This window comes from Vicugna pacos, chromosome 11 (assembly GCF_048564905.1).
Source record: "Vicugna pacos chromosome 11, VicPac4, whole genome shotgun sequence".
Classification (NCBI taxonomy): Eukaryota; Metazoa; Chordata; class Mammalia; order Artiodactyla; family Camelidae; genus Vicugna; species Vicugna pacos.
In genome coordinates, this window is record NC_132997.1 from 96,156,989 (window position 1) to 96,178,991 (window position 22,003).

At 44.1% G+C, this 22,003-nt stretch overlaps 1 long non-coding RNA gene across 5 annotated transcripts in view; it reads right to left on the reverse strand.

Moving 5' to 3' along the window:
• Positions 1–4,161: 4,161 nt before the first annotated feature.
• Positions 4,162–22,003, reverse strand: part of LOC116278690 (uncharacterized) — a 75,646-nt gene continuing 57,804 nt past the window's right edge. For 2 of the 5 annotated variants that reach the window (XR_012077662.1, XR_012077659.1), the window contains 2 exons: positions 6,020–7,424; positions 4,162–5,479 (listed from right to left, as the gene is read on the reverse strand). This is a non-coding gene — a long non-coding RNA (uncharacterized lncRNA). The remainder of the gene's footprint in view (positions 5,480–6,019; positions 7,425–22,003) is intronic. The other 3 variants (XR_012077661.1, XR_012077660.1, XR_012077663.1) reach the window with 3 other exon arrangements.

The following is a 22,003-nucleotide window of genomic DNA, read 5'->3' on the forward strand; positions in this document are numbered from 1 at the left end:
ATTTGTGGTCTAACTCAGGTGAGTAAATCTGGGATTTTTTTTAATGTCAGGCAGATTTCGTAGACCAGACTGGCAAAGGCTCATATAAAAGTAAGTTTCTTGGTGTTAACCCCTTCTCTCCCCAAATCCCACGGTTTCTTTCCTTGCCTTTGCTGGCTCAGGGGTCAGATGCCATCACCTCTGACATGCTGATTTTAGAATTCCTGAGATAAAGGCTCAAAATCCATCTGGGCCACACTGTCGTGAGCTCTGCTTTCTTACCGGCCTCCGAGCTCACCAAGGTGCCTTCTCCTTCAACGAGTTTAATTCCCTGTCCAGCCTCCCATCTTCTCCTTACACTGGGCTAAGTGCATTCCACTGGGGTGGCTGGGACAGCGGAAGCTTCTGGGGAAGCCTGAGCTCCCAGATAGGCTTCTTGCCTGGTGAGTCTGGGTTCACAGTCCAGTCTCCCTAGTGGCCTGCGGTCTGTTTACGCCTATCTCCCCAAACCCTCAGGGCCAGCTTCATGATCGCTTTCCAGTTACGTCTCAGCACTAGCAAAGCACAGCTGTGGACTCTAGCCCACTATCTGGCCAGGGTGGTCACTGGCTTGGGCCTCATACATCCAAGGGGGAGCCCGGAGCTGGGAGAGCAAAAAGGAACAAACAGTTGTCTCTCTGGCCTTGGTCAAGTCTCTCCGACTATTTCCAGACACTTGGAGAGGCGCTCAGTGTTCAGGATCAGCTCCGGGCTCAGTTCTTTCCAGAAGACAGAGGAAGATGAAGACCCATTCCCAGCTTCAGGCTGGGCTTTGTAAGAAGCCTCCACCTCACTGCAGAGGCTGGGCGAGGAACCTGCAGAACAGGCAAGGCCCTCGCTTTTGTTTGACCCTTAGAAGGGCCCACTGAATAATGGCTGAGAACTAGCTAAGAGGAGGCGACAGCTGGCACCCGCAGGCGTAACCAACACCAGATACTGTACAAGGATCAAGCTGTGGGTTTTTAGACAACACTGTCATACACAGAGCAAGGCCAAGAACTAGGCTAAGCTGGGATGGTACCGAGTACCTGCTGACCTCTTACCATTTCTTGATACCAGGGAGCTGCCTTCTGGGGTCTAGCTCAGCAGCAGAGTGCATGCTTAGCATGCATGAGGTCCCGGGTTCAAGTACATGCTTGAGGTCCTGGGTTCAAGCCCCAGTACCTCCACTAAAAAACAAAAACAAAAACAGAGATCTGCCTTTCTGTCTTTACTTTCCGTGCGAAACAAAGATGACAGATATAATCCCTTCTCCCCTCACGAGAGAAAGGGTCTGTGCAAATATCTGTTTAATCAGTTTAACTGCTTGCTCATCACGCTGTATGTGTGTAGCCTTCCACGCGCGATGGGGAAGGAAATGGAGAGACAGTCAGTGTCCTGGAAGAGTCCTGCTCTCAGTAGCTATGATCGGTCACACGTGAGCCAGTGCCCCTTCCTTTGCACTTTGTTCCTCTGCAAAGAGGGATGACAGTAAAAACACTGTGCTGACTTCCTGATTTTGTGGGGAGGAGCAGGTCGGAAAAGGGATGTGTCAAGCTCTCAGAAAAGAAGTTTACAAACGTGTTTAAAAAATACCTAGTGAGCGGCAGGCTGTGTGCCAAGCCCCGTGCTAGGCCCTGGGGATCAGAGGTGAAGAAGACAGCCACCTGCCTCCTGGAGACCAACACTCCCAGCCGTTGAGAGGTGAAGTCACTGCCCACTCGGGACATAACATTATTATGAGTATGACCCTCTGTAGTGACTTTAGTGCAGTGTCCATATTGCTGCAGGGTTACTTATTTTCGAGTCATGGCCCATTGTTTTTGTCCTTCCACCTCTACCTAGTTTTTCCCTTGTACCTTCTTGCAAAACTGGAGGTAGTGCCTGGGGGCCACAGGGGACAGTTGGTGCTGGGAGATGTGTCAGTGAGCAGGGAAAGCATGCCGGCAGAAGGGACCTCTAGCTGAGACCCGAAGGCTGAGCTGGATTTGATCAGGCCAGAGAGGGTTGGAAGTGATCGAGGAAGAAGCCAGGCTGAGAGGAAACAGCACGTGCAAAAGCCCAGGGATGGGAGAGAACACGGACTTTTGGAGAAATGTGAGTGATAAGGGGTGACTGGGATAAAGAATCCAGTAGATGGAAGGGAAGGATGGGAACATGATGAACACTTTCAGGTATCTGGATGACAGGCAGACGGAGGGGAGATGAGCAGCTAACTAGCTCTAGGGGGCAGAACCAGAACCAAAGGGTGGAAATTCCAGTGAAAAGGACATTGACCAAAAGTTAAATTACAGTAATGATTTCCACTCACATATCCCTTACCATATGTCAGACACTGTGTTAAGGGTTTTACATCCATTATCTTGTTGGCTCCTCTGAACAACCCTATGAGGTAAATGCCACAAGGAAACAGAGACAGAGAGGTTAAGCCAACTAGCTCAGGGTCGCACGGTAAGGACAGGACAGAGCCGGGGTTCCAAAGCTGGTGCTCTTAGTCACCAGCCTCAAGGTGCTTCCTTGTGAGAACTACATTGTAACAGTGCAAATGCGCATCTGTGAAAGCTTCCCATCACTGCAGGTGTTTGAGCATTTGGCTGGGATGCTGCAGAGAATCCAGGCATCAAGGAGAAAACAGTAACTTACTGAGGGTCTTCCCATTGTGAGATTCAGGCATTCGGTGGTGTATCAACAGCTGGATATGTAAACCAGCCCTCAAAGTCAACCACCCTCTGCATGCGGGGCCGCTTCGTTGTCTTGTGTGTAACGGGCCCTCGCGGGGTACCTTTAAAGGGGATGTTCTGCGTCTCCCTCATTGCAGGAGAGAGGGGTCTGGTGAGCACTGAAAGGGAGGCAGAGTGAAATGGACCGAATTAGGGCAGCTCAAACCTCCAATGAAGACATGCATCTTTCACAAACATCTGCTTTAGCTAATGCTGGCCTTGGGCAGTATTAAATTATGTATTCAGCTCTTAAACTATCACAGATTCATGTTTCAAGAACATAACCGTGAGAAAATACTGCACCAGTAGCAGAAACAAAACAGCCTTGCTCACTTCGCATTAAACAATTTTTTGGTGGATTTCTATAGTCATTCTTCATTTTCTTTCAAATTAAAGGGCATTGTGGGAGACCAAATAGGTTAGAGTGCATAAAATTTTTTTGTGTGTATTGACTTACTGAAAAAAAAAGAATAAAAATTGCCCCTTTTGCTCACCATTCAGTGGAGGATATCCAAATAACAACAAAAAATTACACAACGAATTCGGGAATCTTAGAGGCAGAGAGAACTTAGAGGGCACTTCGATGCATTTTCTAGAATGTGGGAACTGCCTGTTATTTATAATGAAGTGCTCCGCTGAAGCGTTAAATCGTGATCTTCTCGATACGTACCCTGCGTAGCCCAACTCCTATCCGTCCCAGCATTTTCTTAACACAGGAAGAGTCTTAGACTATCACAGTGTGAGGACTTTACTTGTGAATCTTAAAGAGAGACAGAAAGACAGGGATTGGCGGGGGAGACAGAGAGATGCTGGGGACAGATGAGGGCGGAGGACCCTCTTTTATCATCCACCCTGACAGATTTAGAGGTGAGCAGTCAGAAAGTAGCATTCGGAGTTTACCAAGACGTGTGCTTCCCAGAAACCCCAATAAAATAAAACACTGAGTCATCAACACAAGTGTGCTTTGCAAAGGCAGCCCGAGGTCCTCGAACGCTGATGGAAGGTACTCTCCCTAGTGCTAATGGGCACAGGGGTTGATCTCAGGCAGAACTCAGAGCTGATTCTCCTCTACCTTCAGTTGAGCAAGATATTTTCATTCCCTCTCCCTTTCCTCACCCTCCAAACACATAACAGCTTTCACGTCCCTTAAGTACTTGCTCAATTAAAACCCCGCATTCCAGACGCTTTCTGGTTCTTTCCTTTCTTTCATGAAGGGAAAAGCTCCTCTCTCACATAGGTATCCACAATATGCGCAGAGCATTTACTCTTAAAAGGTTGTGATAAACCGAATTTTTGAAAATAACATTCAGTGTCATTACTTTTGCAACAGTCCTTTCCTATTTTACTCCTTCCATAAATATTTACCTAAATTTTTGGATCATTCTTGTTTAAAGAAAGATACACCAGTAGCCTTATATAAAAGAATTTTTCTGGCAACTTGAAAATGCAGTTATTTATAATAAACGGATAGCAAGGATTTTACAATAAGGGCCGCATACGTAACAAAGGATCTCAACTGGTATAATCATGTCAAGGAGCGGGCAGGTGGGCAGGCGGGCAGGCGACTTTTCTTAAATAGAATTCAACCCACTGGCACCAGCCATGGTCCAAATAAGGGAATGGCTGTGGGTCAGAGCCTCGAAGACAGAGCTGTTCGGGGACAGTTTCGGCGGTGGTGAACTGCGAGCACCTCTGCTCATCTCCTCTCTGGTCTAACGCGCATGCGAGAAGTGTTGATCTTTGCCAGCTGGCGTGAAACACAACCTGTAGGAGAAGATGAATTAAACTCAGCAGAAGCGCGCTTGCTCCCGGGGCTGCTGAGGAGGCAGGAAGGAGTTTGGTGTGGGGCTCAGCGGGACCCATGATGTCTGAGGTGGGCAGGTGGAGTGATGCTGGGCTGCGCCCAGAGGCCTTCGGAGGCTGGGACTTCGGGCCTGACCCCAGGCGTGCCCAGCAGCAGTGTCTCCTACCAGCCAGGACTTCTGGACACCTTGATGCCTCTGTGCCTGGGAAGAAGTGGCAGGAGGAGGTGGAGAAACCAATCAAGGCTCTTTTGACAATGACATTTCTTTGGAAGGTCTTCCACTGGTTTGCATGGCTGAACATCGCTCTATAGTATCATGCATGTCAAGCTGTCCAAACTCACACTTTATCAAGCACTTTATTCCTCCAAGTCAGCACACAATCTGAGATCTGTAAAACAGTCTGCCAATATTTTGTTTCCTTCTCTCTCCCCTAAAGCCATTTTTTTTAGGTTGCATATTCGGGCATGTGCGTTAAAACTGAAGGCATCTGTCAAAAATGTTTCGTTTAACATGGTCTTTGTGTGTATCTTTTCATGGCCCGGGAACTGTTTTATTTTCCTTTACTGTTTGTCTTCTCCCTTCATCTGGCAAAGACCAAGCCATCCCATCCACCTCCAGTGATTTAGAACAGAGAGGAAATTAATATCAGGGCTTTGTTTAACAGCGGCACTACATCTGCCATTAGACAACTTTTACTTCCTCTCTGAGTAGCAGGGAAACTGTCTTTCCTCAACCGAAATGTCAAATGAACACAGTCCTTAAATAAGAACACGAATTTGACCTTTACCGGATGTCTTTATTCCTTAACATTCTTCAAAGATACACACTTGAAAAAGTGAAGGCTTACGGATACCCAGCATGGATGCTTCATCGTCTGTCGCTTCCAAGTGGCCAGCGGCTTTCTTCTGTGAACAGAACGACGATTTCCCACGTTGCAGCGCATAATTATTTATTCACCTAGGAGAGCAGGGGAAATAATTTTTTAAGCTAAAAACACAGAATGGGTTGTTTCTACCACGAACTCCCCACAAAAGCAGGAATCTTACTTCGTAAGTAGAACCAGACCCCCACTCCATTCTCTGCCCAGCAGAAAAATTACATGGCTTTTAGCTTTAATGGCCTTTTAGGCTTGTCGCCAAAGAAGTTCCAAAAAAACTTTTCTGGTCCCAATTTGCCCTCTCAGCCCAGTTCTTTTGTAAGCAGGGAGGAGAGACGCTGGAGAGAGTCCAAAGCCCGGCCCTGAGAAACGCAGCCCAAGGCCAGAGAACCACGCCACACGATCGGGAGAGAGGAAACGGAGCCCCTCGACTGCAATGAGTCAGGCTGATGCGGAGCGGGTTTCGGGGGGTGGGCACAGCCCCCCGATCTGGACTGAGCCCGCGGCAGATGCACAGGATGACAAGGATCCTCCGTCATCACTGTGCTGTGTTCTCGTCTGTTTCTGCCTTCAGTGAACAAACACGGCTTTTTGTTTCTTCTTTAAAGACGGATTTTTACCTGAACATGTCACTCCCCAGTCCTGAGCTCTTCCTGATTATGAAGCAGAGAGCTCCTCTGACTCTTGAGGGCATCTCCAAGCTGCAGGGATTTCAGGAGAAGAAACTGAGTATTCGAGCCAAAGCCGCAGGGGAGTTTGAGAGTAGTATCCATCCCTGCCAGGCTAGCCGTCATCCTCTCCGTGAGCTGCGCTTCCTCACGCTGAGGATAACGGTCACTGTCATAGTGGTCGCCGCTATGCCACGTTATAAAATATTACACAGCATTTTTGCATCGCACACAGGCTTTACCCACAGCAGCCCTGGCATTCCGTCCCGTTCTCTCTTCTCCTCCTCCCATTCAACACCTGTCTACGTGCTCCCGAGGCACCAGGAGAGACTCAAGGTTGAAGTCCGCTCAGCCCCTGCCCTCAAAGAACTTACAGTTGCCCAGAGAGATGAGAGGGTGGCACGAAGGACAGAAGCGGCCACGATGATCTGCCTGGAGCCGTGAGGGCCGGCAGGGAGGAACCCGAAAGCAGCAGTTCTGCCAAGGAGGGGAGCTTGCTTCTGCTGTGGTGATCAGACACGGCTCCGAGGAGGGGCCTGCCCCCGAGGAGGCCTTGAAGGCTCCCTGGCTTGAGACCTGCAGAGGCTGAGGGCGGGCACTCCAAGTGGAGCAGGGGATCGGAGAACCGTTTCCTCCCCACTTCCTCTGGCCAGGTGGGTGCCTGAGGGTCTGGTGGAGTGCTCCAGGCCCTTGCCTCCCCTGCCGCAGTTGGCCAGGTTAAAAAACTGTTTTTAAAGCTGACACAAAAATGAACAGAAGTAAAACAAAAGCTTAAAATGGCCTGGATTGGAGGAACTTAAAAAAATATACCTAAATATGAAAATGAGTATGTGTATGTATATGCATGACGGGGACATTGTGCTGCACACCAGAAACTGACATATTGCAACTGACTGTAGATATGTACATATAAAACAAAAAGGGGTGCCCTGTGGTTTCGATGAATAATTTGCCTGAGTTCTAAATCGTGCCTGGATGCACTCTGAGCCCTGCCCCGGAGGTGCTGGAATGCTCTGTGTGTCCAAGGGATTCTGGACTCAGGGAAGACCAGAGCTCTGCCCTGGAAGCCCCTGGAGATGGAGATTGTGAGACTGTTGTCGAAATCAGAGATGATTCCTGAGAATCAGAAAGCTGCGAATGCTGTGACAAACTTACACCCCGGGTTTCGTATGAACAAATCCGAACCTGTGACTGGAATGTTCTCACAGTTATTTAAGTTGCCAGAGTGTGGCGAGTTTTCCTTCTAACCATTTCGTTCTTGTTGAAATGTAAGGAAAAGGAAGCTGAGAGATGGCATCCTTCTGAATACGGGTCAGAGAGCCAAGAATGTAACAGTCCATCACAGGCATGTCCAAACCTTTCAAATGGAAGACAACACAGTTAAATCATTTTTATTACAGGCATAAAATAAAAATTAGTATAAAATATTAAATGTTTATGAGCACAGGCTCTGCTTTTAACAATTTCCAATTTAGATGGGATGGTGAAGCAATTAATTTCTCTCATAATCACTCTCCTTGATACATTAAGTTCCCTAAGTTTCACCTTCAGTCATTTAATGGCAAAAGACAATGGTGTCTGTAGCCATATTTAAAATATAAGAAACTCTTCCCCAGCGGCCTTTCCCTTCTCCGCTCCCCCGTCTCTGAGTGCTGGACCAGGAGACCGCAGGAAGGTCAAATCCCTGGAGGGGTGGCGGTGGGCAGAGGGTGCCATTCCATTTCCTGGCACAGATGGGAGCTACACCCTGGAATCTCTCTCTTCAGCCCAACTTAAGAAAGGGTGGCTTGAGGAGAGGCACTGTGTCCCTGTATGAATAATTAATGAAGTAACATATTTTTCCAGGGAGACATTTTTATTCCTTTGGTATATCTGCATTATTTCTCAGTACATCGTATGTACTCATTCTGCGCAAACTTCATAGATTTTAATACTCATAGTTTCATTTTATTAAAGATTTTAAAATATACATACAAAGGATCATATTATACACATATTTCTGAATCTTGCTTTTTGAACTCAACAAAACTTCATGGAAATCCCAAAACAACTGGTATAACTTTAAGTCATTTAAAAATGCTGCATAATATTTTATAATGTGGCTGTGCCATAATTTATTCATTCTCTTCCTGACAGGGCTTAATTTAATTTCCTCCTTGTATTTTATGCTTTTGCTAAATAATATACAAATAAATATCCTCTTATATGTGTATATCCTTATGTCCTTCTGCTTTTATTTCTGTGGATTAGATTCCCAGGAATGGGATAGACATTTCCAGATAACGGCTAAAAGAAGGGTTGTAACACTTTATAATGTGTGTGCATATTCTTTAGTGCACATCCCTAGCAATATTAAGAATTTTGAGTTACTTAAGATTTCTCTAGTCCAGTGGCTGCAAAGTGATTCATTCAGCAAACACTTAGTGAACACCTTCTCTGTACTGGGTACTGTTGTTGGCAGCCATATACAGCTGTGAACAAAGCAGGTCAAGTCCCTGTGCCCATGGGAATTCTGTTCTCGAGAGGCAAACGGACAAAAACATGTGGATACCTGGTGCGCCAGAGAGGATCTGAAGGGAAGGGGACAGGAGTGATGGAGGCAGTGGCACAGACAGCGCTATTTAGGACAGGGTGCTCAGGAAGAACATCTCAGAGGCAGCATCTGAGCAGAGACTTGAAGAAAGTGTGGAACTGGGTCACGGGAAGAGGGGGCCGCTGGTGGAGGCTCTCAGGCCGGTGCACGACTGGCGCGGCTTGCTGGACGGACAGCAAGCAGCCGGTGCGGCTGGCAGGGGTCTCCACCGCTCTATGCCTCGGAACTCCTTGGAAGCCCCCTGCAGAAGCGGTGCCACTGAAACGCACTGGGGTGGCACCACCAGGTGTCTAGCACACTGCTGGCTGCCGCATACAGCAGGAGCACACTGAATGCACACTGGAACAGGAAGAAAGACCCCATCTGCCCCAGTTTCCCTCCTGAGCCTCTACTGGCAAAACTGGCACATAAATACATTACAAACATTTTTTCCAAAATTACCGTGAGTCTTTTGACTTTGTATAGAGCTCAGTTTGTCATCCCAGAGTTTAAAAACTGTATCTAGTCATATATATAAGTCATAAATATCATATATACATAAATATCATATATATGTAATTAATTTAAAATCTATAACTTCTAGTTGCCAGTCATGGTTAAGAAGGTCCTTCCAGTCCCTGGATGGTATGCATACACCTCTAGATTTTCTTGAAATGTTTAGAATTTTTTTTTTTTTTTGCTTTCAAATCTTCAGTCCATCTAGATTATATTTTTTAATGTGATGTAAATAAGGATCCAATTACATTTTCTTTCAGATATCCATTATACTGACACTATTTATTAAATAATCCATCTTTTCCCCGCTGAAATGAAACCTTGTCTATCATATTTTTGTATTTGCTGTGATCTGATTTTGGATTCTCTGTTTGGTTCCATTGATCTCTTGGTCTCTTTCTGAGCCCACACTGACTTGACTGCAGAGCTTAGATCACGACCCATTATTTTGTAAGGCAAGTGTATTCACTGTTCTTTTCCATAACTTGCTTAGCTATTCTGGGGGCACTTATCCTTCCATATAAGCTTTAATATCATTCCATCCCATTTGGAAACAACTCATTGAGATTTTAATTAGAATTAGACTACTTTCGTAAATTAATTTAGGGGAATTGACTTTTCACGATATTAAGTCTTCCAATCCAAAAAGAGTATTTGTTCAGATCTTGTTTTAATCATTCAGTAAGAGTCTTTGCTTTTCTCCTTTTAAAGACTGCACTTTTTTGTTGAACCCAATTTCTAAGTATCTGTGGCTCTTGTTATTACCATTGTGAATGAGATGTCTTTTCCCGTTTCTACTTCTAGGTGCTTGTGACTGTGTCCTGGCCAGAAACACACGGTATATTGAAGTGGGATACTAAAAAAATTTAAAAAGAAAGTATAAATGTGTAACGGGGTGGGTGCAAGTAAGGGAAGTCAGTGAGTGGAGAGGCAGGCCAGGGTGAGCCGAAGGGGCAGCAAAGGGTGGGCAGGAGCTGTTTACACAGCGTGGAGGGGAAGCCACAGCTGCAGGAGAGGAGAGCTGGAGGGGTGTCTTCGCGGAGGAGCCAGCAGCCGGCCAGCCGAAAGGAAGGTGCCCTGCCTCTCCCTCCTCCCACCCTCCCACCTCCTGCCAGTGGTTCCTATTGGCTGAACCCAGCTGGAAGCCAGGGGGTGAGAAAATCAATGCAGGTGGGCAGAGCCAGGCAAGAAGGGAGGGCAGTGACTCAGGAAGGCAAATGGTGAGTATCCAGCACAGCACGCAAATTCAGAATAGAGGAAAGCTGTTGAATTCTGTGCCTTCGTCTTGTATTAGGCCTCCTTACATGTTACCTTATTACTTCTGGTAACTTAAAAAAAAAATCAGATCCTTCTGGGTTTTCTGGGTATACAGTTGCATCATTATTAAAAACAAGTAAGTCTATCTCTTCTTTTGCAGTGTTTGTATTGTCAATTATACATACATCTCAATTTTTTCATTTTCCTCTTGTGTTAGTTACCTAGGGTTGCCTTAGAAAAGTATTATCAATCAAGTGGCTCAAATAGCAGAAATGTATTGTCTCACAGCTCTGGGAGCTGGAAGTCCAAGACCAAAGTGTCATCAGGGCTGGATCCCTCTGAGGCTGTGGGGGGGAATCTGTTTGGTGTCTTCCCAGCTCCTGGTGGTTTACTGACAGTCTCTGGTGTTCTTGGCATGCAGAAGCATCACCCCAGTGTCTGCCTTCATGTGCACGGGGCATTCTCCCTGTGTGCACGTGGCTGTGTCCAAACTTGCCCTTTTTATCGGTCATCTTGGAGGAGGGCCCAGTTCTAATGACCTTGATCTAATTAACTTGATCATCTGCAAAGAGCCTCTTTCCAAATTAGGTTACACTCACAGGAACTGGGGGTTAGGACTTCAGCATTTTTTTCAGCAGGGACACAATTCAACCCACGACACTTGTATTGCTTTTGCTAAAACCTTTAAGACGACACTTAATAATAACAGCAATGGCAGACATTATTGTCTCACTTCTAATTTAATTGAAATTATTTAAAGTTTTCCTCTTATGGAATATACTGGTTGTTGATTTTTGTTAAATGGTCTTTATTAATAATTGAGTAAATAATAGTTTAATAAATAAGTGATAATATAGTTGCTAAATTATTTCCTTCTCTTTCCCTTTTACTTAAAAATTGTGCTAGAAATAAAATTACCACTACATTTTATCAATTGCCTTTCTAGCATTTGTTGATTTGATCAAGTGATTTTACTCCTTTAATTGATTGATGTAATAGATTGTTGTTGATAATTGTAGAGCTGTTGAATCTTTCTTGCCTTCTGATATGAAACCCTTTGTGATAAAAATAGATTATTCCTTTGATACATAGATATATTCTAAAAAATTCCATTTATAATTTTTACATTGATTTTCATAAGTTAAATCAAACTATAATGGTCCTTTTTGACAATTCTTTCGATCAGGTTTTGGTATTAAACGTATGCAAACTTCACAAGTTTCACTGGGAAGACTTCTTTATCTCTGGCTTAGAACAGCTTACATAATGTCGGCTTTATTTGTCTCATCTTTAAAAGTTAGATAAAATGCAGCTGTGAACCCACCTTGTTTTATATATTTCTTAATGACACGTCTTTAAGCAACTTTACAATTTTCTCTGTGGTAATTGGTCCATTCAAGGTTTCCGCTTTTTATTGTGTCAATTTAGGTAATGTACACTTAATTTGTTTTTTTCTCTATATTTTCAAAGTATTTGCCATAATATTACATGTAATATTTCCTCATATTTTTTCTAAGTTATTTTTCATCTGTGATTCAATCTCTTCTCTCATTTTTATCCTATATATTTTTGCTCTCTTGCTATATTTTTCTTAATCAAACTTGAAAGGAATTTATCTCTATTTTTTTTTTTTTTTAGTGTTCTTTCCAAAAAAACAGGCTTTGGATTAATTTATCCTTCTACTGTCTTTGTTGCTACGGTTTTCTACTTCATTAATTTTGTCTTTTAAATTAATAAATTTCCACTTTCTGACTTTTTAAATTCATTTTATGGTTCCTTTTTTAATTTCTGGTTTTCTTCTTTTCATTATTTTATCTTTTATTTTATTATTTTATTATTGTTTCCTTATTTTTCATTTTTGATAACTAATTAAATCTACAGTTGTTTTTAAAGCTTTTCAATGTGTACCATAGTTTTTTTTTAGAATAAAGTATTCTCTTCATTATTTGCCTAGTGGTTTGTGTTTCCCTTTAATTTTGTATTTGACCTAAAGATTAGCTAGGACTATGGTTCTTAACTTAAAAGATTTTTGGTCAATGTTTAATTACTAATTTATAATTTTTTTGAATTTGGTATAATACTATGGCCTTTAAATATCTACTTTTTGATCCTCTATGTCCACACTTACTTTTGATTTTTCATTATTCTTTCCTGTTTTTTCTTTAAAAAATTTTCTTATTTAGTCAAGTTGCTGTTTATTTCCTTTTCCCCAAGCTAATGTGGAATTTTAACTAAAGATTTCTATTCAATTAATGATTATTAGACTTTCCCCAAACCTCTTAAACAGAAACATATTTTTAAATTGTTATTTTAATCGAGATTCTAAGTGCTCCCCCCACCAGGATGCACTGTTTCCCTTTTCTTCTGCGCTGTCCCAGTCGGGTGAAGCCACTTTCAAGATGTTCCTGGCTATTCTGGAAATTTTATTTTGGTGAATTTTAGTGTTGATTTATAAAATTGAAAAATTAACAAACAAAACTAAAAAAGAAATTGGGATTGTGATAGACACTGCGTTAAGCAAATTTTGAGAAGTAGTGGCAATTTTTCTAACATTGACTTTCCTGATCCGAAAATAGAATCTGTTTCTATTCACGTGTGATGCGACATCCTTCAGAAAAGCTTTGTCAGTTTTTTTATACTGAAGTTATGCATGTATCAGACTTATTTCCCCAATTTTGTACTTTTAATTGCTATTGTGAATGGATCTCTGTTTCCATTATACTTCCTACCTGGTTATCATTGTAATAAAGGAAAGCATTTTGTATATTCATCTTGTCTCTACTTAGAAAATCAGCAGCATACTAAATTTTAATATTCCACGTAGTGTAAAATAATAGTATCTAGAGAAGGTATTCTGGTTTTATTCCTCACTTCAGTATCTTTACTTAAATATTAACTTTTATATTCTAATATATATTCTATATCATTTTATTTTATTTTGTCTTATTTTATGTTTTTCATGGTAAAGCGAAAGCAAGTTTATTTAGAGAGAGACACACTCCATAGACAGACTGCGGTCTGTCTCACTTAGAAGGAAAAACTTGACTTAGGAGATGCGTGTTCCGTAGACAGAATGCGGGCCATCTCCAAAGGTGAGCGGGAGAGAAACCGAGAGGCGTGGGGGTACTTAGTTTAAAGTAAAAGCAGATACACACTGCATCGACAGAGTGCGGGCCGTCTCAGAAGGCAAGAGAGAGCGACCACGAGGTGCGGAGTTGTTAGGTTTTATGGGCTTGGTAATTTTATATCATTTAAAAAGTTTTATTTTATAGATATTTCTAAGAGTTGTTTCTTTTTATTCAAATCCAGAATAAATCAGAAATTTTGTAGGCTGTCGTGATGTCTCCTGAGATGCTTACTAAATTTTTTCTTAACCTTTCAGTGCAATGATTTACATTAACAGATTTCTTAAGAGTCTTTGCGTTCTTAATATATTTTATACCTCATTGAAGTTTATTTGCTAATATTTTCTTTTGGATTTTTGCAGTTTTGTTCATAAGTAAGTGACCTATAGTTTTTCTTTCTTGAGCTGCTTTTGTCTGATTTTGATATCAAGAATATATTAATCTTTTAAAAGATGTCTGAAAGACACTCCAAATGTATTTTTGCAAAAAATACGAACTGTATCTTAATTCTATTGAAAAGTGTCTATCACGCTAATCAGGTCTTGAAAGGAAGGGGCTCCATGGCTCAGCAGGTCTGGGAAGTGTACCCTCTCTTGGAGATTCGTGATATGTCATGTGCAAAGGCTCTGAAAATTCCTGTTGGGAAGAAGCTTATTTCTTCAACCTAGCCTTTACCAAACTAATTTCAGCACAGAACATTTATTTTTTAAGTTCATCTATTAAACCATCCTACAGGAGATCTTTAAAGAGATACCAGTTTTAGAAATGCCATTTTAAGCACAAAGACGTTTCTTATAAATTATTGATAATAGGAAGATTAGGAAACAACCTAAACAATAGGGGTGTGTAGAATGGGACATTATGCGGTCACAGACTGCTGTGTGCAAAGATTTTATAAAGGCATGAGAATGCATTCATGTTGCATGCGTGCATTGCATGAAAATGCAATAATGTTAAGTGAAAAATCAGGATAAAAATATATGATGTGATCACATGTACCTTAAACACAAAGAAATGGAAACAGAGAAAGTGATTAGGAATAAATTCACCAAGATTCAGACAGTCATCTCGGATGGTGGCTGTTTCGTACACTTGTTTCAGTGTTCTTTTTTCTGTTTCTATAAGCACGTGTTGCTTCCATATTTGGGGGAAAATGGTAATACCAAAGTAGGAGAAGCCTTCCTTTTTTACCTAAAGGGAGCATGGAGGTGGGAGTCTGTTGGTGGAGGGATGAATGTCAGGAGAAGGTGCTGGGTGCCAGGGCCTCTGCCTAATGTCCTTTCTTGCCTCCTGCCTTTGCAAGGGCTTCCTGGGGCTGGCCACGTCCCTGGTGTGGACGTAAGTGTGAGCAGCCTCTCCTACACACCAGTGCCAGGTTCTAACTTAGCAGGATGGGCTCCTGAGCACATATTCCACCCTGCCCCTACTCCCTTTCCATCCCATACTTGCACTAACTACATTAAGACTCTCTCTCCCATTTGACCACAACTTCTCCAAGGCTGAGGACAGGGGCTGAGTCAGTTAGCACAGTTCTGGCAATTAGCATAGGGCTGTATGAAGGACACAAATGAGCACTTGTTTGTTCGTATTCTAAAATAATGTAAGTGGTGTCATTCTCCTTAAATGCCCCCCACCAACTCCCGAAATCAACCCTGCTCAGCACAGAGGAGTCCAGAAGGAAGCAGAAGGATTCTGTAGCTCCAGAAAGAAGTGTTAGAGGCACGATGCACTCTGCTGGGTCACTGAGAACACTTCTGACTCTCTCCCTCTAAATCCAGTTTCTCCATTCTTGGACCTAGGATTCCCCCACCCCTGAAGTAGAAATTTTCTGTTCTGCATTATGGAGTTCTAATTGATTCACATGACTATCCCTCAATTTCAGAGTAACAGTGAAATTTTGTATATGGGGCAATTACCCAGTGAGGGCTTTTTTTCATGACAGAGAGAATTTTTCATTACAGAGAGAATTGGGATATCTAGTAACAGCTCCCACTCTTGATATATTTATTAATGGGATTCTGATTCTGACTAATTACGCAAAGGTTTACATAATTCTTGACCTCTTCTAACAGAGAATGTGTACTATGCAATTTTTGAAGGCTAAAGACACAGGATCTCCTATAAATTCTGGGCCACACACATAAAAGATCAAGAGCTAATTTTTCAAGGAGCACTCTCTCTCTCCTGCCTTCAAAATTCACGTGTGCAATCCAGAATCTATTCAACCACCACCTGACTTTGTATTATTTTGATCCTCTCTGTCAGATTAAGACAAAGCTTCGTTTTCCTGAGATTTTGACATAGTTTTGACAAGCGACGACCCCTTAATACCAAGAACGGCACCATCATAATGGCTTTCGTGGCTGAGCTCTTCCTCTGGGCCACACACCAGGTCAGGGCTCATCCTCAGAACCCACGGCCCTCCCACCGAGTGGCGGGTTCTGCTGTTGCAGGTGAGCAAGCCGAGGCTCAGGGAGGTCCAGTCACTACCTAGGATGGTGCAGCTAGTGAGTATGCACGAGGTCAGGGGCTCAGGCACAGGCCGAACTTTCTCCACAGCCAGACCATTTGTTTGTAACAGCTGTGTGGGAAAAATGGAACTGACACATGAAATGGGCAGTACTCATGCAGTATGGCCATAATAGAAAGAAACTCCAATTGTCTAACCCCTGAGCAGCACCAGGCACTATTCTAAGCAATCGTGAGAGATGAATTCATTCCATTCACAATGACCCAACGAGGCAGGGACCATTACTGTCTCCAGTTTACAGGGGGAGCAATGCAATGGTAGGTTAGGCCACTTGCCCAAGGCCATGCCTCTGGCAGGAGCAGGGCAGGGCTCTGACCCCAAGGAGTCTGGCTCTAGGTCTGGGGAAGAAGCTGCTACTCCTTCCTGCATGAGAGCAACAGGAGCCCTGGGACTCTCTTCTTGGCTGTTGGTCCCCTCTGTTAAAACAGATTAATCCAACACTTGCTCTGCCATCCTCAGCTTAAAGAGATTTTTGGATTATCTTTGGAAATTGGCAAGACATGTCTGTCCTGGGCTAGTCAAGATATTTCAGCCTCTTTGCAACTGAATGTGTATCTTCAAGCACCCTTCGGGGAGGCAGGAAGCAGTGGGAAAAATCTGGCTATGGATTCGGTATTTGTTAAATCTGCGTGTCACTTTGGTATGTGCGTGTGTGTGTGTGTGTGTGAAAAAGCAGCTTCCTTCAGATTTTTTTAATCCAGATGCTAATAAGATGGTAGGGAGGAAAAAGAAAGTTCTGCACTTCACATTTTGGGGCACCAGCTGCCTTAGACCATATTAGTGAAGTGCTGTTTTCCCAGAAGATTATCATCACCAGAAGACCGCCTCAAATTAACATTTTGCAAGAGCTTCCTATCCCCTTTGTATTTATTATTTGGCTTCAAATTACCTCAGTCAATAAAACTACCATTGTTGGTTCGCACCTTTCAGAAAATTTGTGTGCATTAAACACTTTGGCAATATTTATTTATTCTGCCATCTGTCTCACTATCTACACATTCTCAACAGTCTGGCCCAGAAAGCGCCCAAAATCACCTGAGCATCATAAAATTGTCCATGGCTGTGAGAGTAACGCGTGGAGAACACAGCTGCTGTCCTGCTGCCTGGTTTAATGAGGTTCTGAAAGTATGTGGACAAGGATGCTTTCCCTTGGTTACTATGGCAACAGGATGGGCGCTCAGAGCAGGTGTCAGCAGCATTGAAATCAAGATGAATCAGCTGATGGCTCGTCATCTGGGAGGAGGCAGTGACCAAGCCGAGGTGGCTCCAGTTTGCACATAATCTCACCCTCCTGTTCCTTCCTTCAGACAAACTTCAGGACAGACACCCAAACTCCACCCCGACTTTATTCTGAACATGTTGTGTTGCCATATAAGCTTTGTGAGTCTAAGAGGACTTGCACTTTGAGAATTTCAAAATTAGAAATGCCTAGAATACTTCTGTTCTTTCAGATCCTAATTAATTGGTGATCTGTTGTTTTAGCTGAAAAGAAACAGTCACACAGCCACCCCGCACTTCCCTTCCTCCAACACGGGTTTAGTTGATTTCATTCAAAGTCAGGCTCACCTCCAGAGGAAACTTTTTGTTTGAGTGAATAGAATAGGATATCCAGTGCTTCTGGCTAAACTCACCATTTTTAGGGTCAAAGGCTCTTTACACAAAGCTGGTTTTCATCCTAAATTATGTTGTTACCAGTGAAGCAGCACAATCCATGAACTTTAGTGGCAGCTCCGTGAGTCACTAAAGTTTATAAAGGGCTCTTTACATCACTTGTAAAGAACAGAAAATTGAATATAAAATAATTCTCTACAATTCATTCTATATTTGTGAAATAGTTTTCAAGTGGGAAGGTATGAATTCAGTTCGGCTAACTGAACTGAAGTATTATTGGAGAACTAAGAAAAGGCTTGAACACCGTTCTTCAGAAAGTTCCAATTTGGCACCAGAAACTCGAAGCAGAGTAACCTTTGGTAAATACAGATCTCTTCCGATTTTTGCAAAGAGAAGGAATCTTTAACTTCTTGGCTTTATCTTCCTAAGATTTTTCTCCCTCTTTGTACAGGGTCAAATAGAATTCATTAGCCAATTAGCTCAGAGAAAATAAGGCAGCGTATATGCTATTTCATGTAGAAAAAGAGCAAAGTGTTCAATTTTTCTGCTTTTTGGCTGAACTGACAGATATTCTTTGTTCTCTAGGAATGTGATGATTTAGGCTAAAATTCTGCTTCCTGAATAATTCAGATAATTGCCTCAACCCCACACTTTGCTGGAGCTGGAGAGACTTGACTTCAAAAGGCAGGTGATCAAATTAAAATCACGTTTTAATGACCCTATTTTAAGCCGTTTTTGAAAGAAAAAAGATAGGTATTTACTGCTTAATTAAACATTTCTATGTATTTTGAAAACATAGATGAACCACATAAATGCTGAACAGATTAGTCTAACGTTAAGTGGTGAGCAGTGAAAAAGCTCTTTTGAAATGGAGTGGAGGGTGTGTTGGATACACTAGACTTTGTTCCGGAAGAACCATCCAATCAGATGTTTTTTGTCAGGCAGATGTTACAGTTTAGATGTTGGAGGAGACAGAGCTTTCATCCTGGCCCTTAGAAGTTGCGAGCACAAAGTGGTGCTTGTTACGCGGCTCTGTAGCTGCCAGTCTGTGGCATGTCACTCAGTGCCGTTGTCCCGAGGAGTCTGAGGGCTAGAGCTACAACAAGCATTTCTTGGGTATTACTGGCATAGGGGCAACTAACCTGCACATGAAGGGAAATGCAAAAGATGTAATTGAAAGAAGTGGAGATGCTGTCAGACTTGCCTCCTGTGGTAGCCGAGAGCTCCACTTTGGCATCACGAGTGATTGTGTTCTCACCCTGTGGACACTCGCAAGCCCCTGAGTCATGCTCCTAACTCAGAACTGTGATTTGAGCACCGGAGTAGTTTGCCTGGCGGGTGAGTGATTCGGCCTGCGCCATCTGCACACCTTGTCCCGAGCGACCCAAGTGCAGGGTTTACTGCCTGGGGTGGACACGCACAGCTGTAGCCGCAGAGCAGAACGGAGCCAGGGAGGGCTGAAGCAACGGCTCCTATCTGTCCGCCATGCCCACCGGCACAGGGCCCACCTAGGATGGACCCAACTCTGTGCCAGCTCCCTGCCGGGCCCTGGGCTGCTCCTAAGGGCTGTCACACCCTGGGCAGGTGGGAGCCTGGACCTGGCGGCATCCGACCTCAGAAAGGCTTCATCCCTGCCCCTGAAGCCCACAGCCCTTTGTGGGTACGACTCTCTCTGCAACTCTCAGTGAAGCCCACTTTGAATCTTGGCCCCTTCCTCAAATGTCTGCCCAACTCTTCCAAGGGGGCCCCTCCTCTCAGCAGGTGACCTTGTCCCCCAGTTGCCGGAGAAAACAGAAACCCTTGGGCAGGGATATGACCAGCCCCACAAAGCATCCTGCCTTTACCCATCCTCTCCTCATTCTCTCCTGTTCTAATAATAATATCAACAACAGATAATGCTTATACACCGCTTACCAGGAAGTCTCTGCATGTGTTACTTTACTTAATCTTCACGAGACCCTTAGGATGTAGGCGCTAGGCACATCCCCACGTTACAGACAAAGAAACTGAGGTACAGAGAGGCTAGGACACTTGAGAACCAGCAGGTGACCACCTTTTAACCACTATGCTAAGATGCAGCCCAGCTTCTGTCTCCGGCCACGTCCTCCCACAGGCTCTGGGCCCTATTCCATTCCACCTTCTGCGGGACTCACTCCAAGGGCTATTTCTACCTCCTCCTGGATCCTCAGCCCCTCCTTTTTCTCTTGGTCCCTTCCCATCAGCAGTTACATACACTCAAGCCCCCCATCCCTCAACCAATCTTTTTAAATCCTGGATCCCTCTTCTGTCTGTTGTCTTCTCTTAGCTCCTCCCTGCCCCCCCCCACTCCACGCTCACTCACTCACTCACTCATTTGCTCCGTCCTCCTCTTCACAACGACCAACCTTCATACAAAAGTCATCAGTACTCATGGCTCCATTTCCTCACCTCCACTTACTCAGCCCATGACAAACTGGCTTGTGCTCTTGTCACCCTATAGAAATGTCCCTCAGGTTGCCAGTGACCTCCATTGGGTTGTTTCAGTCTTTTTCTTGGCACATAATTGGCTTTAATTGTGTAAAATAAATGAAGAAATGGATATACAAATAGAGAAATACATAAAATCTTATAAGAAAACCTTGGCTGACTTCTCCCCACTTTGTTCCCCATCCTTCTAACCTTCTAACTTTCAGAGATTCCTCCAAATCAGCACATCCCCATATCACAGTTTCTCAACCTGAGCTCCTGGGACCACCTGCAGGGAAACTGCATGCCCACCCCTGCCCCCCGAGACCTGCTGAGTAAGATTCTCTGGGTGGGGTCCGGTACGTGCACTGTGAATGGACTCTGGCGGTGGGGCTCAGGCACGTGAGCTTTGAAGGACGGATACTCCCCCCACATCTGCCCTTCTGTTAATCTTTATGACTCAGTGCTCTCCTTATAAACAAAAGGTTTAAAACCATAAGAAGCGATTGTGCCTTTGGAAACATTCACAGATACAAAGGAAAAATAAGCGTTATCTCTGGCATGCAGTAATGCCCGTGGAATTTCAGCAGCCCTTGCCGTTTGCTTACGACACTTACCCTTTCCATCAAGGGTGCTACTAAAGGCTGCCGCCACCGAACAAGAGCAGGAGCCACCAGGGCTCAGACATGCGCTCCGATCAGCTTCCGCCTGGGAGCTGACATCTTGGAGACTGATAATCTATTTTCTCTGCTCCCACTTTTTGGAACAAGAAAGTCTTAGTTAGAAGGCAGAATTGCTTCCCAGACAAATGCAGATCAGGGAATACTTTCCCCTTATGTGAAAATGCTCAGTGTTTCCCATTCCGCGTGATTAATAACTCTGCCCTTCCTGCTTGTCTGTAGGCTTGCTGTTTACACCGCATGGTGTGTGCTTTAGCGCGTTTGACTCCAACGACAATACAGAGAAGTGGGCAGGGACTTCGATGCACCAGCCCTTACCCAGACTCCTGACAGCTGCCTGCTCTGCGCCCGGCCCCAGCCTGGGTGCCATGGGAACAGGGAAGAGGGTCTGACTTGGACGCTGCTGTTCTAGGTACCTTGCAGGCTAACGGAGGAGACAAGCCATGGATACAGCATCTGACACAACCTCGAGGGAATTCATTGCTATGCACTTTCCCACCTGTGAACTGTTGGGTCCTGCCCTTGGGTCTCCCCTAGCTCTGCCACGTACAACTTGGAGATGTTGGATAGTTTATTTAAACTCCAGGAGTGTCCACTTCTTCATCTGCAGAATAGGTGTAGTAAGATTACCCACCTGAGAACCTGCAAGAGTTGCTAGGAAGCTTAAATGAGAGAAAGAATTTCAAGCATTTAACACCATGCCTGACCCGTAATAAACATCCAGGACCCACTGATGACCACTGCTTGTTCAGAATCTTGTCATAATCCTCAGGTGCCAGCTCGGGGAAGTGTATACCCAGAGGATGCAGGGCTCCTGGGCTGCTGGGGGCACCAAGTGACTTCAGGCAGAGGGGAAGCCAGGCATCCTCTGTGTTCTGCTCAATTCGTCTACAGCCCCAGTTCCCTGGCACCTCTGCCCGAGGGCAGGGAGCTGATGGCTTGTGAGTGGGCACAGTGCCATCCTAAGAGACGGGAATGAGAGCAGGCAGTCAGGGGAACATGTAAGTGTCCTGCCGTGTTTGTTAAACAAACCATTCCCAGCCGGGGAGCATTAAAACAGCTGTCAGTCCTGGTCTCACGAAGCCTGGTGACAGGAGACGTGCAGCCATTAATCCAGTTCTAGGAAGAATTACCTTTCACACTTTTTTTTTGTAAAAAAGAAATAGTACAGTAAACCCACCAAATACAGAGAAGTTGATT